General features: G+C 34.3%; 1 pseudogene; it reads right to left on the minus strand.

Annotated features, from left to right (window-relative positions):
- Window positions 1-582: 582 nt before the first annotated feature.
- LOC143671775 (SWI/SNF-related matrix-associated actin-dependent regulator of chromatin subfamily E member 1 pseudogene) lies at window positions 583-1788 on the minus strand (annotated as a pseudogene).
- Between the last annotated feature and the right edge of the window lie 10229 nt (window positions 1789-12017).

The raw sequence follows: 12017 nt of genomic DNA on the forward strand, positions 1-12017 counted from the left end.
CCAGCTGACAGAGAAACCCTGACTATCATTGTCCCATTCTTGATTCAAGGTATCTTTCTCTGAATGCTGTGGTTTGGACATTTTTATGACTTTAGAACTGTGAACTTGTAACTTAATAAATTCACTTTATAAAAGCCAACCCATTTCTGGTATATTGCATTTCCAGCAGCATTAACAAATTAAAACAGGGACTTTCAGGATGCTATTGATGGGGACTGGAAGATTTAAAGCTTTGGCTTTGGTAAGCCCCCAAGTGAGCTGTAGAAAGGCAATGGTAAGAGGAGACTCTACAGCATCAAAGGATAATTCTGCAAAGAGGTGGTTATTTTCTCAATCTAAATTCTGAGAATTTCAGCAGTTGAGGACTAGAAACAAGATCCAAAGAAAAGAGCTATCTTCACAACTGCTTAGGGAAAAGTGACTGTGCCATTACATCTTTAATGCTGTCTGTTCCAAAACCCTTTGGTAGTGTGATATAGACATGAAAAAAATTAATACACAAACCACATAATATTATTATAATTCAAAAAAGTATTATTTTATTACAAAATGTTTATAACACATAAAACAAGGCAACATTTATTATTTTATCTCTTCTTCTGTTATGGGATCTGTTGGTAACTCTACACCATTGCCTGTTGCTCTCTGAACCAGAGTTGCTGTCAGTAGTTCCTTCCTCTGCCATACTGTCAACACTCCTCCTGCCCCTCTCCTTGTCCTCAGTAGCTGTGACTTTTTTTTTTTACCATTCTATTGGCCTTCTGTTGTTTCTTCAAGGGTGTGTCTCCTCTGTCTCCATTGGAATGTTCTCACTTTCTTACTTTTCATAATTTTCCTAGCTGTTTGCTCTTCCTCAGGAACAATACTGTTCTGACTGCATTCAGTTGGTACTCCTGCCTTTTTCTCTTTTCCTCCTGTGCTTTGTGGGCATGTTTCTTTGCCTCTGCAATTTCAGCTGTGATTTTCTCTAAATCCACTTACACCTTCAAATTACACAAACTTTTAAGTTTTCTGTTAAATGAATCTGTGCTTTCCAGGAATTCCATCTTCTTTTCCCAGTGTCACTTCTCTACTTGAAGAAGTTCAGTTCCAGTTCTCACTGATGAACCATAAAGGACTGGACCTGTCATTTGAGGACCTGTATTCTAGTTGTTGTGCAACTGACTGAAAGTCTGGCACCACATTCTCGCTAAGGACTTCACTGATGAGGCAGTGCTTTCTCTAGAAATGGGAACTGGCTGTATGCTTCATTGAAAATCTGTCATCATAATCATCTGGATCTTCTGCAGCCTGAATGCTCATGTAAGGTTCTCCTTTCTCCATGTGAGACTGTCTCTGTCAAATTTCTTCTAAAGCAGCTTCTGCATAACTTTTTGCACTTATGTAAACTAGTTATGTGGGGGAGTTATGATAAACTTTCATAGATTCATTTACTCTATATTTTCTGCTTCATATAGGTTTAAATATTCTTGTCTCCTTTCATCAGTGAGATCTCACCACATGCCACTACAAATTTAGGTAAGGGTTGGAAGCCATTACTTGGGCCCAGACCTTTCTGCAGTAACTCATGTAGGGTGTCAGTGGATTGTCTGTTGTCATTTTGGATTTTGGAATTAAAATACCACAGGATGCCATTACCCAGCTGTTGGTGCCTGGCTTCCCTCCCAGCTTGTTGTTGTTGTAGATGAGATGACTGTATGGATTGTATCCCACTAACTCTGGTGTGCTGGGCATTTGTGTTGCAGGAACTGGCATTGGAGGTGGGGCATAAGATGAACTTTCTGACATTTAGGAAGATTAAGTTCTCAGTTCCTTAACAATGAATATGAGCAAAATCAATCTGAACAAACCCACCCTAAATTATTACAAAATATAGCTATGTGAACTTAAAGTTTTGTTCACATAGCTATAATTATAGTTTTGAAAGAACAAAAATATTCTATTTTAAATGGTATGTAGAGAAAAATCCAAACCCAAACCTCTAATCAATCACAAATTTAGAATTATATAGGTATTTTATATTAGTTAAAATTTTATAATGTATAGCCATTTTCCCCATCTTAAAATAAAATTTTAAAAACTGGCTAATACTGTATGAGCATTTGACTAAGAAAAATGTAATTGTCAACTTAATGTAAAAGATAAAACTATAAAACTTTTTCAAAAACACATGGGATAATATGTGATGATTCTGTGACCATACTTTGTATGGTGTGTGGCTATATCCCAATAAAATTGTATTAAAAATACACATGGGAGAAATTCTTGGTGAATTTGCATTAGTCAAACAGTTCTTACATATGACAATAAAACACAATTAATAAAAGGAAATATTGATGAATTTGATTTCATCAAAATAAAAATGTTGGCTTTATAAATATCATAGTTAAGATAATAAAAAGACAAGCCACAGATTGGGATAAAAATTCACATATTAAATAATCAATAAAGGACTTTTATCTAGAATATATAAAGAACTCTCAAGTTCAACAAAAAACAACCCAATTAAAAATAGCAAAAAAACTAAACGCATACTTCAATAAAGAAAATATGTTAATGACTGATGTAAGTGAAAGTTCTCAGCATCATTAGTTGTAAGAAAATGCAAATTAAATAGATATGATACCAGTATATACCTATTAGAACAGATAAAATAATTTAGAAATATATTGATAATGCCTAGTATTTGAAAGAATGTGAAGCAACTGGGAGCTTCATGCATTTTTATTGGAAATGCAAAATATTACTGCCATTTTGTCAAACAGTGTGGCAACTCCTTATGAAATTCAACTTACACTTAACAATATAACCTAACAATCTGACTCTTAGTTATCTCTCCAAGAGAAATAAAAACTTGTGTTCACACAAAACTGTTATCTGTATGTCTATAGCAGCTATATTCAAACTTGTCAAAAATTACTTTCAAAATTACTAGGGTACTTTCAAAAGTACCCTAATGTACTTTCAAAATTGGTGTATGAAAGAGACAAGTGTACATTTACACAAGAGAATACTAATCATCACTGAAAAGGAATGTGCTATTACAACTTCGTGAATGAATATTAAATAAATTTTTCTAAGTGAAAGAAGTAAGACTCAAAAAGTAATATTGTATAATTCCATTTATATGGCATTCTGTAAAAGATTAAACTGTAAATGAAGAAAATATCAAGTGATTCCCAAAGTTAGGGATCAATGGAGAGATTGACTAAAAAATTACAGCAATAGAAAATTTGTGAAATGATAGAATTGCTCCGTTGTAGTGGCCACATGACTGTATGCATTTGTCAAATACAATCAACTGTACAACAAAATTGTGAATTTTACATATGTAAATTTAACAGTAATTTTAAAAAATTAAATATAAAATGCTCAATGTAAGGGAAATGTTTGATATTCCATCTGATTCAATAAGCAATAATACTAAGCTTAAAAACCATTTCCCAAACAACAAGAAATCCATATTTTCTTCTTTAATCAATTGTCCAAACTCAAGGCCTATGGGAAGTATATCAGAATATTATGAAGAGGTGATCAAAATAATTGTGGTGGTTTGGTGCTATTTTCTCCAGCAAACTGTGTTCTTAAACTTAATCCATTCCTGTGAGTGTGAACGCTTTACAAGCAGGACATTCTGATGAGATTATTTCCATTAAGGTGTAGGCTAACTCAATCAGCATGAATGCTAATCCTATTACAGGAGTCCATTATAAGCCAAATAAAATTCAGATTCATAGAGCACAAAAGCCACAGAATGAGGAGACAGAAACTGAAATCAACAGGACCTGGAAGGGAAAGGCGGGGCGAGAAGAGACCTCCAGATGCATATTCATGTGACTAAGGAACTTAAGACCAAGGATTGCTAGTAGTCAGCCCCAGAACCCCACAATCTTCAAGGAGAAGACTTGATCCCTTGTTTGGAGTTTCAATAGCTTCAGAACCATGAACTACTTAATTCCCATTTTTAAGATAACAAAGAGCATGGTATTTACTAGAGCAGACAGGGAAATTAAAACAACAATATTATTTTAAATTCTGTAGTAGCTTTCTAGCATGTCAACATGGCTAGGTTGAATTACATTTTCGATAATTGTTTTTCCTATATTTCTAGTTAGAGTAGGCCACCAGTGCGATTTGAAGGAGGTTACCACTGAAAATTTAGTCTTCAATAGTTAAGCCTGCTTGATCCCAGATCAAACAGAGAAACAAATCTCTTTGTTCCAGTGAGAATGTGACTTCTCTTATAGTTGCACATGTAAGGAACTAGAGAAAAACTTTTCCAAGACCAGTTCACAGTAAGAAGGATAATGTGGGTTTTTGTAGCCCAAACAATAAATGAAATAACCATGGTCCAGAAGAAAGTGGAAGAAAAAAAAAAAAGAGAAAGAAAGAAGGAAAATTCAGGAGGGGAAAAGCTGTTTGGTCAGCATATCCTGTTATCTTGTGGGCCCTTTTGTTGTTTTTGTTGCGGTCGACCACTCAGACTTTTGATCTTATCCTTCAAAGGGAGGAAGGGGCTGATATTAGCCCAAATGGTTTTCCATCCCTGTAAGCAGAACAAGGGAGGATCTTATTACTGTAACAGAAAAGGAACAGAGACTAAATTTCTTGAGAGTAAAACAGCAGCAAGCTATTTCAACAAAGGCTTTTAGGCTTAAAATAATGTAAGGTTGCTTGAATGAAATGATCATAATAAACACTTTTCTAGCTACTGAAGACTATACTAAGAATTTTACAGTTAAAGTACTATATTAAGTTATTTTTCCCTAACTATCCAGCTACCAAGGCTAGAAAGAAACCAGCAACCATTTTGTAGCTCATATATGTATCTGAATCTGCTGAGTCACATTGTTGGCATGAGTCAGTGGCCAAACCTAAATCTGCTCCAAATTACTCTGGATCCTCCTTAAGCTTCTCTAACTCCTGAATTAAGTCTGTGTGTTTATTTCTGTGACAGAGGACCTCAGTTCAGAAGCAATAAGGGGTGTTGTAGGTTTCAGTTAATAACTTCATGGGCTCCAGTATTTTCTTCTGGGTTCTAGTTTTTTCTTGTTCTGCACATTACATCTATCTTCTCTTCCCAAGTACCTGCTTATAAACTTCAACCTCCAGCATCAGATGCAAAAACAACTTTGCCCTACTGTTTTACCAACTCCTACAATTTTGTGATTTAAATTCCCTATAAAATTTCCATAGTGATCTCGCTTCTCTGATTGAATCTTGACTGATAACGAATCTGAAAAATATATTTCATGTCAGGGAGAAAAGTTCTTTTTTTGTATTGGTATCATCTGATTTATTTGCTGGGGAAAAAAAAAGAAGTCATGTCTGTTTCCAAATAATCTTGTCAGAAACTCTTAAGAACACAAAGATCATTATCACTATCTTTGGCCCTCTTCCCCACCCAAATTATATAGTAACTTCAGATGCTTAAATAGGAGTTGCGCTGCTTCCAAACGACCAATGGTGAGTAGGATTATATCATCCAGTCCTTTCTGTTCTTGCGGCCACAAGCTATTGCTGTTGAAGACTGGTACAGCACAGTCTTAAAGAAGTTTGTCCATTCTGCAATGATGCTCTTGCTACTTCTCATCTTTGCTCTCCATTTGAGCTCTGATATTGTAGATCTCTTATTTCATGCTTATACATTTAACCACTTTTCTCTGATACATTGTGTGAGGCAAGCTGGAGTTTGAGGTGCTCCAGCATCACACACAAGACATTCCATAAGAGCCCCGTCACCACAAATCCTTGTATCAGAGCCTGGATCACCAGGATATACTCCTTCTGCCCTCTTGGTGTTTACTGTTTAGGGCCTTATGCTCTTTATTTCTACCAGCAGAACTTGGCCAGAGTCATCCCCAATCCAGTACACTGGTTTCTTAATTTGAGATTTTAAGGACAATTTCTTGCAGTTATTATTCAATTCTTTAACAATAGGCTCTAAATGATGCCCTTAGGTGTTTTATCTGTCTTCCAGCTTTGAGCTCAGACTATCAAGCTTATATTATAAGGGTATGGCTTTTTATGGTTACAAAAGTTTTTATTGCATTCTTCCCTGGGGCAAGGGAATGATAAGTGATTCAACATTTTCATAATTTAATAATATCTTTTTTCTAAACATATATGTCAATTTAGGCAAAAAAAAATGAGAGCAACTTCTCATATCTTGTTAGACTTAGATAGTTGCTTGAGATCAATCTTAGCATTCGACAAACTGAGTACTAAAATTGAAGAGAAAAAATACTCTATATTTAAAGGGAAGAACATGGCATTCCCAGAGCCAATCTGGAAAGAATGGGATGGTGGTGCATGAGGACAGCAGTGGGAGAGAGAGAAAGTGGAGAGGAATAAATGAGATTGTTGAAAATTTACATATTTCAAATAACCTATCCCAGTGGCCACTGAATAATGAGCAATGTCAAAACTAACAAATCTTGGGGTGAGTAGATTTTTTAGGATTGTGGACTAAAAGATTTAAAGAAGCTGTGTTTTACATTTAGGCTGACACACAGTGAAGGAAAGATAGCACCAGGAAAAGGACTAGAGAAGTAGGTAATTTATAAGAATGGGAACTCTTAAATAGAAATATTGGAGTACTTTATGACACTTTAGCTTATGAATTTGGAATTTCAAGAGAATTTGACATACAAATTCAGGAACCAAGAGGCCCTAACTGAAATCTGGGTAACAATGGTTTTGCATAACACAAATTCAATTTTAGTATGATAGCATTCTTATGGAGTTAATTACTAGTTGTATCTCTGCAGAGGAGATTGGCAGTATCCAGCATCCCTTACTGTCAACCAGTTACTCATAGTTTTCAAATCAGTTTTGAACTGTGCGAAATAACAAATAAAATGAATGATATTTCTGGCTCTACATATTGCCCTTAATCTGCATCTCCTATGCTACAATGGTGATTGGGGCACAATCTTGTGTGAGTTGAGAGAATACTTTTTTGCCCCTTTCTTTCCATTTGTGATATGAAGAATATTGACTTATGAACCACCCCCAGATTCTTCCACAACTCATATGATGGCAGCTCCTTCCTTAGAATTTCTCAGGCCAAAATCCATCATGCACCACTAGCATCTCCTTCTCACGTTATTCATCCAATAAGTCATTTAATCCCATTATTTCTTTCTTCAAAATAAATCCATATTCTGACCACTTTTCCTATTTCTACTCTCTTTAGGCCTATTTTACTGTGGGAGAAAAGAAAGATCTTCAGGTAAGGGCTCTGGATTGATCAACACAGAGCCTTTGTGTAAAACTTTCCTTCTTTATAGTACATAGTTCTGAATCAGGGAGAGAGTTTTTAATGTTTTCAATGTTCTTCCAGAGGAAACCATCTTTGGGACAAAGGTAAAGGTATTAGAGAGCAGGCTTAATCAATCAAGCACATATCAAGACCCCATTTCAATCACTTTATTAATATCCCATTGTCAAGGTAAAGTCATATGGCTGAGTACTAAGTTAAATCATCAAGGAAGTGGTGGGTAAAAGAAATAATTGTTTTTGAATAATAATCTAACCTTTCTTAAGTAAGAAAAAAGGACTCATGTAGATGAAGTGATGGAAGTTGGTAGCATTCTAGGTGTAAGAAATTCATTTTGAAGGTCTATAAGCAAAATAAAATTATTTGTGCAAAGAACTGACAGAACTTTCATATGGCAACAGCATGAAGGATAAAGTGAAGAAATGTCAACTCTTGAAGTGTATTTTAAACTATGTTAATAAGATATGACTTTATCCTAAGATCTGTGAAGACTTGGAGTGATATATATACAACAGAAAATACTTTAAGATTTTAACTGAGGTTTCTCATCAAGCTCCTATTCTGAATGATCTTTATTATTTTTTCACTGAGGCAGCAATTTATAGCTTCATCTATAAACTCTTTTCAATTGAACTCCTCTTTAAGTCAAAATGCATTCTACTCCACTCCATGGTATATAGTTTTAAATATACGTTCACTCATTCAGGCTTTCTCTATATATTTCAGATATGGAGCTGTATCTATATATGGAAATAAATAGTAATGGAGAAGGAGATGCAGATATAGGCATATAATTACAGGTATAGCTATAGGCATAGGCATAGCTACAGGTATTAGTTTAGGTATAGGAATAGATATGGAGATAGATATATTGATATAGATATTGGATATAGGATATATATCTATAAATATTTGTCCAAAGAGAGACATTTAATATAATACTGAATCAGAATAGAAACCTGAACCCTGAAATTGCATTCACTGTCATTTTTTTCTTTTAATTGCATGACATATGTACAATTCCTACTAAGTGACTATGAAACTTAAACCCAACCCCAGCCCAAAATTATGTAGTCTTTTCTGCAATTTTGTCACAAACGTCTCTGAGTTTCATGTTGAATTAAGCCACAAAGTGGGATGATCCCTGCAATGACGTAGACACTACAGTTTTTATTTCTCACATTGTTTCAATATTACATATTTTAATATAAATTATTTCAAGAGTATAGACATAGGTTTAGATTAATAAAAACAGACATTATGTACCCATTACTCAGCCTTAACATTTCTTACTGTTTTTACTGTCAGCTTTAGATTTTATTATAAGAAAAATTTTAAACATTATTATTCAGATGAAATCCTGTTTACTCCTTCCTAATGCCATTCTTCTAGTTCCTCCCTGAGAAGTAAATACTACCTGAGACTAGTGACTATTATTTCCATGCATATTTTTGTAGTTTTAAAAAAAAACATCTATTAAAAATGTGTAATAATGCTTTTTTTTTGCTTTTTAAATTTAAACAAATTGCATCAAATTGCATGTACCATGCTGCAATTACTTAAATCAACATTTGGTTTTTTGAGACTTATCTAAACTAATATATGCAGCTCTAGTTCATTCATTTTAACTGTATTGTAGTAACCTGTTTCATAAGTAAACCCAAAATAAATTATACACTTAGCAAATGATTTTCCTAATTTTCTTTATTATTAACAATATGGCAATGAACGTATTTGTAGGTGTTTTCTTGTGAGTCTATAGTATATAACTAGAAATAGGATTGTTGGGTTATATGATACACATAATATATACTTTATAATACACCATCACATTGTTTATCAAAATTGCAATAAACAAATAGCTTGGACAATTTTGCTAAATTGATGAGTATAAAATTCTTTTCATTGTGGTTTGAATATGCATTTATTTGATTACTAGTGTGGTTGAGTTTCAATTCATAGGTTTATTAGTCATTGGTTTTATCTCATAAATTGCCTCTTCCTTGCCTTTGATCATATTTCTAATGTAAAATTTCTTTTTTTATTGGTATGAGTTATTTATAAGTTATGGCTTGTAATCCTTTGTTGGTTATAAGCATCCAGATAGTGCCATGCAAACTGAAGCTTGTCTTTCTAATTTGTTTATGAATATTTTATTGAAAAAAACGTTTAGAATTTTAATTGGTTCAATTTTATTAGCTTTTAATTTTTGACTTATTTAAAAGAGTTTTTCTACCTTGAGCTAATAAAGATATATTCTTTCTCAATATTTTAACATTTGGGTTTTCACATTTATGTCCATGTGAAATACAGTTTTAGTAATTTGGCAATAATAGACCCAATTTTTTTCCATAAAGATAAGAATTTAAATCTACATCATTTATTGAAATGTCCATCATTTGCTCACTAAGTTATAATGCTTGTCATATATCAAAAATAGATACACATATATACATATTATCTATATAGATATACATATATATAAACACATTTGTATTTTCCTGCAGCCTTTACCCTAATTTTTTATTACTTTATAACAAATAATGATTTCTAGTAGAGCTCCCCTTCCTATTACTTGAATTTTTTAGATATTCTCAGCCATGCACCTTTCCATACTTACGCAGAAATGAAAAAGCATATTTACAAATTGTCAATCTTCATAATACTTGCATATTATTGATTTTGTTCTTTCTTCATTAATAAACTATTTATTTAAACTTGATATTCAAAGCAAACCCTTCCACATCTGCAGTAAAAAGCTCTAGCTATTCAGGTTACTCTGACATATTTTTAATACATTAATATGTTTAACACATTTTTTTGCTCTAAGCTGTAACAAACTTTATTCTGAGGGCATGAGTATATAAAAGCTGTTATTGCTGTCTAACTGAAGGAGAAAGATCTTGAGGCTTGCTCTGGTGAAGCTTACATATGTAGTGGAGATGCTTAGCCTACCTATAGGTATGCCAAAGAATTACTTCTGGAGGACCTCTTTTTTGCTCAGATGTGGCCTTACTCTCTCTAAACCCAACTCCGCAAGTGAAATCGTTGCCCCCACCCCTGCATTAACATGACATCTGGGGGTGAAAGTCTCCCTGGTAGCATTGGAGATGATTCCCAGGGATGAGTCTGGCCCTGGCACTGTGGGTTCAGCAATGCCATCCTGACAAATGGGTGAAAAAGAGTATCACAAATAAGGTGTCAATGGCTGAGAGAGTTCAAGCAGAATCGAGAGGCTACTCTGAAGGTCACTTTTATGGAAGCTTCAGTTAGACATTGTTACCTATCATAACTTGCCAAACCCCAACCAAAACCATTCTTGCCAATCCGAAAGGACACCTAGGGCAATGTATAGGATTCTACAAAGTTTCCATGAACTGGGGTAACTTTCTAGAAACCTACAACCTCAAGATGGGTCCCTGGACCAGATAAGTCTAGAAACCTAGAGGGCCCAGCCTCTCCAGAACATCAGCTAGTTCCATCTCCCTACCCCATATTATTGACAGCCCCTTCCAACATAAACAAAATTAGAATGGGCATAGCCCAAATACCCCTAAAGAGTGGGAGAAAGATCAAAGGTGATGGTAGAGTTATACAGAGAAAGTAGTGTTTAACAAATGAGTATGACTGCTGAATCATCATATTGATATTTCTTTTAGTCTTCAGTATCTTAGAGCAGCTAAAAGTAAAAACCTAAAATTGTGGAATTATAACCCATACCAAACTCTGAAATACGTTCTACAACTGATTGTTTCAATGTGCTTTGAAATTTATTGTTGCCACTGTCATTGTTTGGTAGCAGTTGTTTGGCTTAGTGAGCATTGATTTATATGTGGTGATAAGAGTTTCTCCTTGGAATTCTTCCAACTATAAGTTAGGAAACACATTTCCTTCTTTTCCCTGGGCCTAAAAGAAACCTATGTCCTTTTTTGGGTAATGTGAAATACCCTGAGTATTTTTCCACTAAAGTCTGCTTTTTTGTTCCTTAACTAGATCTAGAAGTTCAGCTCTGAAGGAGCAAACTAAAGGGCAATCACTGAAGGTGGATGTAATATATGGAAGGAATATTTTGCTATAGTTTATGCTCTGAGCATGTTTGAATGTTAGTTGGAATTTATAAGATGAGAGGGCAATGTGGAAGAAAAATAAAATGTATACTTCAGCCAACAGAAACTGAAATTAGGGGAAGTGTTTTTATTATTTTATGTCTCTTAGTGTGTATGGTATGTGTATGTGGTCAAACATTAGTTTGCACAAGAACTATGATATATTTTATTGTCATTCAAAAACTTTTGCTCCTACTCTCCACATATTTTGATGAATTGAAGTATGCTCATCTTCCCTATGAGTATTTGGATGGGTGTGACTTGATTTAGCCAAACAAATGTGCTTTTACAGTTTGACTAAACCCCTTAGAATGCTATTCCTCACCATAAGGAAAGCATGCCCTGGGTAGCCTTGCAGCCATATTAATAATACACAGTGAATACATACCCTGAACCCAACTTCCAGACCGAAACCAACCCCAACTGCTCCAGTCAATCCCAGCCAAGCTCAAGCTCAACATGCCTAGAGAGTGAGAAATAAATGTTTATTATCTCAAACATTGAGTTTTGGAGGTTTTTGTTAACATCATCAGTGCAGCAAGAGACAATTACGAAATATTCACCCATATAGTTTGTTTAAAGTGTACAGTTCCATAGTCAATCCGTGTTAAAATGTATAGGTCCATATT

This window comes from Tamandua tetradactyla, chromosome X (genome assembly GCF_023851605.1).
Source record: "Tamandua tetradactyla isolate mTamTet1 chromosome X, mTamTet1.pri, whole genome shotgun sequence".
NCBI classification, from domain to species: domain Eukaryota; kingdom Metazoa; phylum Chordata; class Mammalia; order Pilosa; family Myrmecophagidae; genus Tamandua; species Tamandua tetradactyla.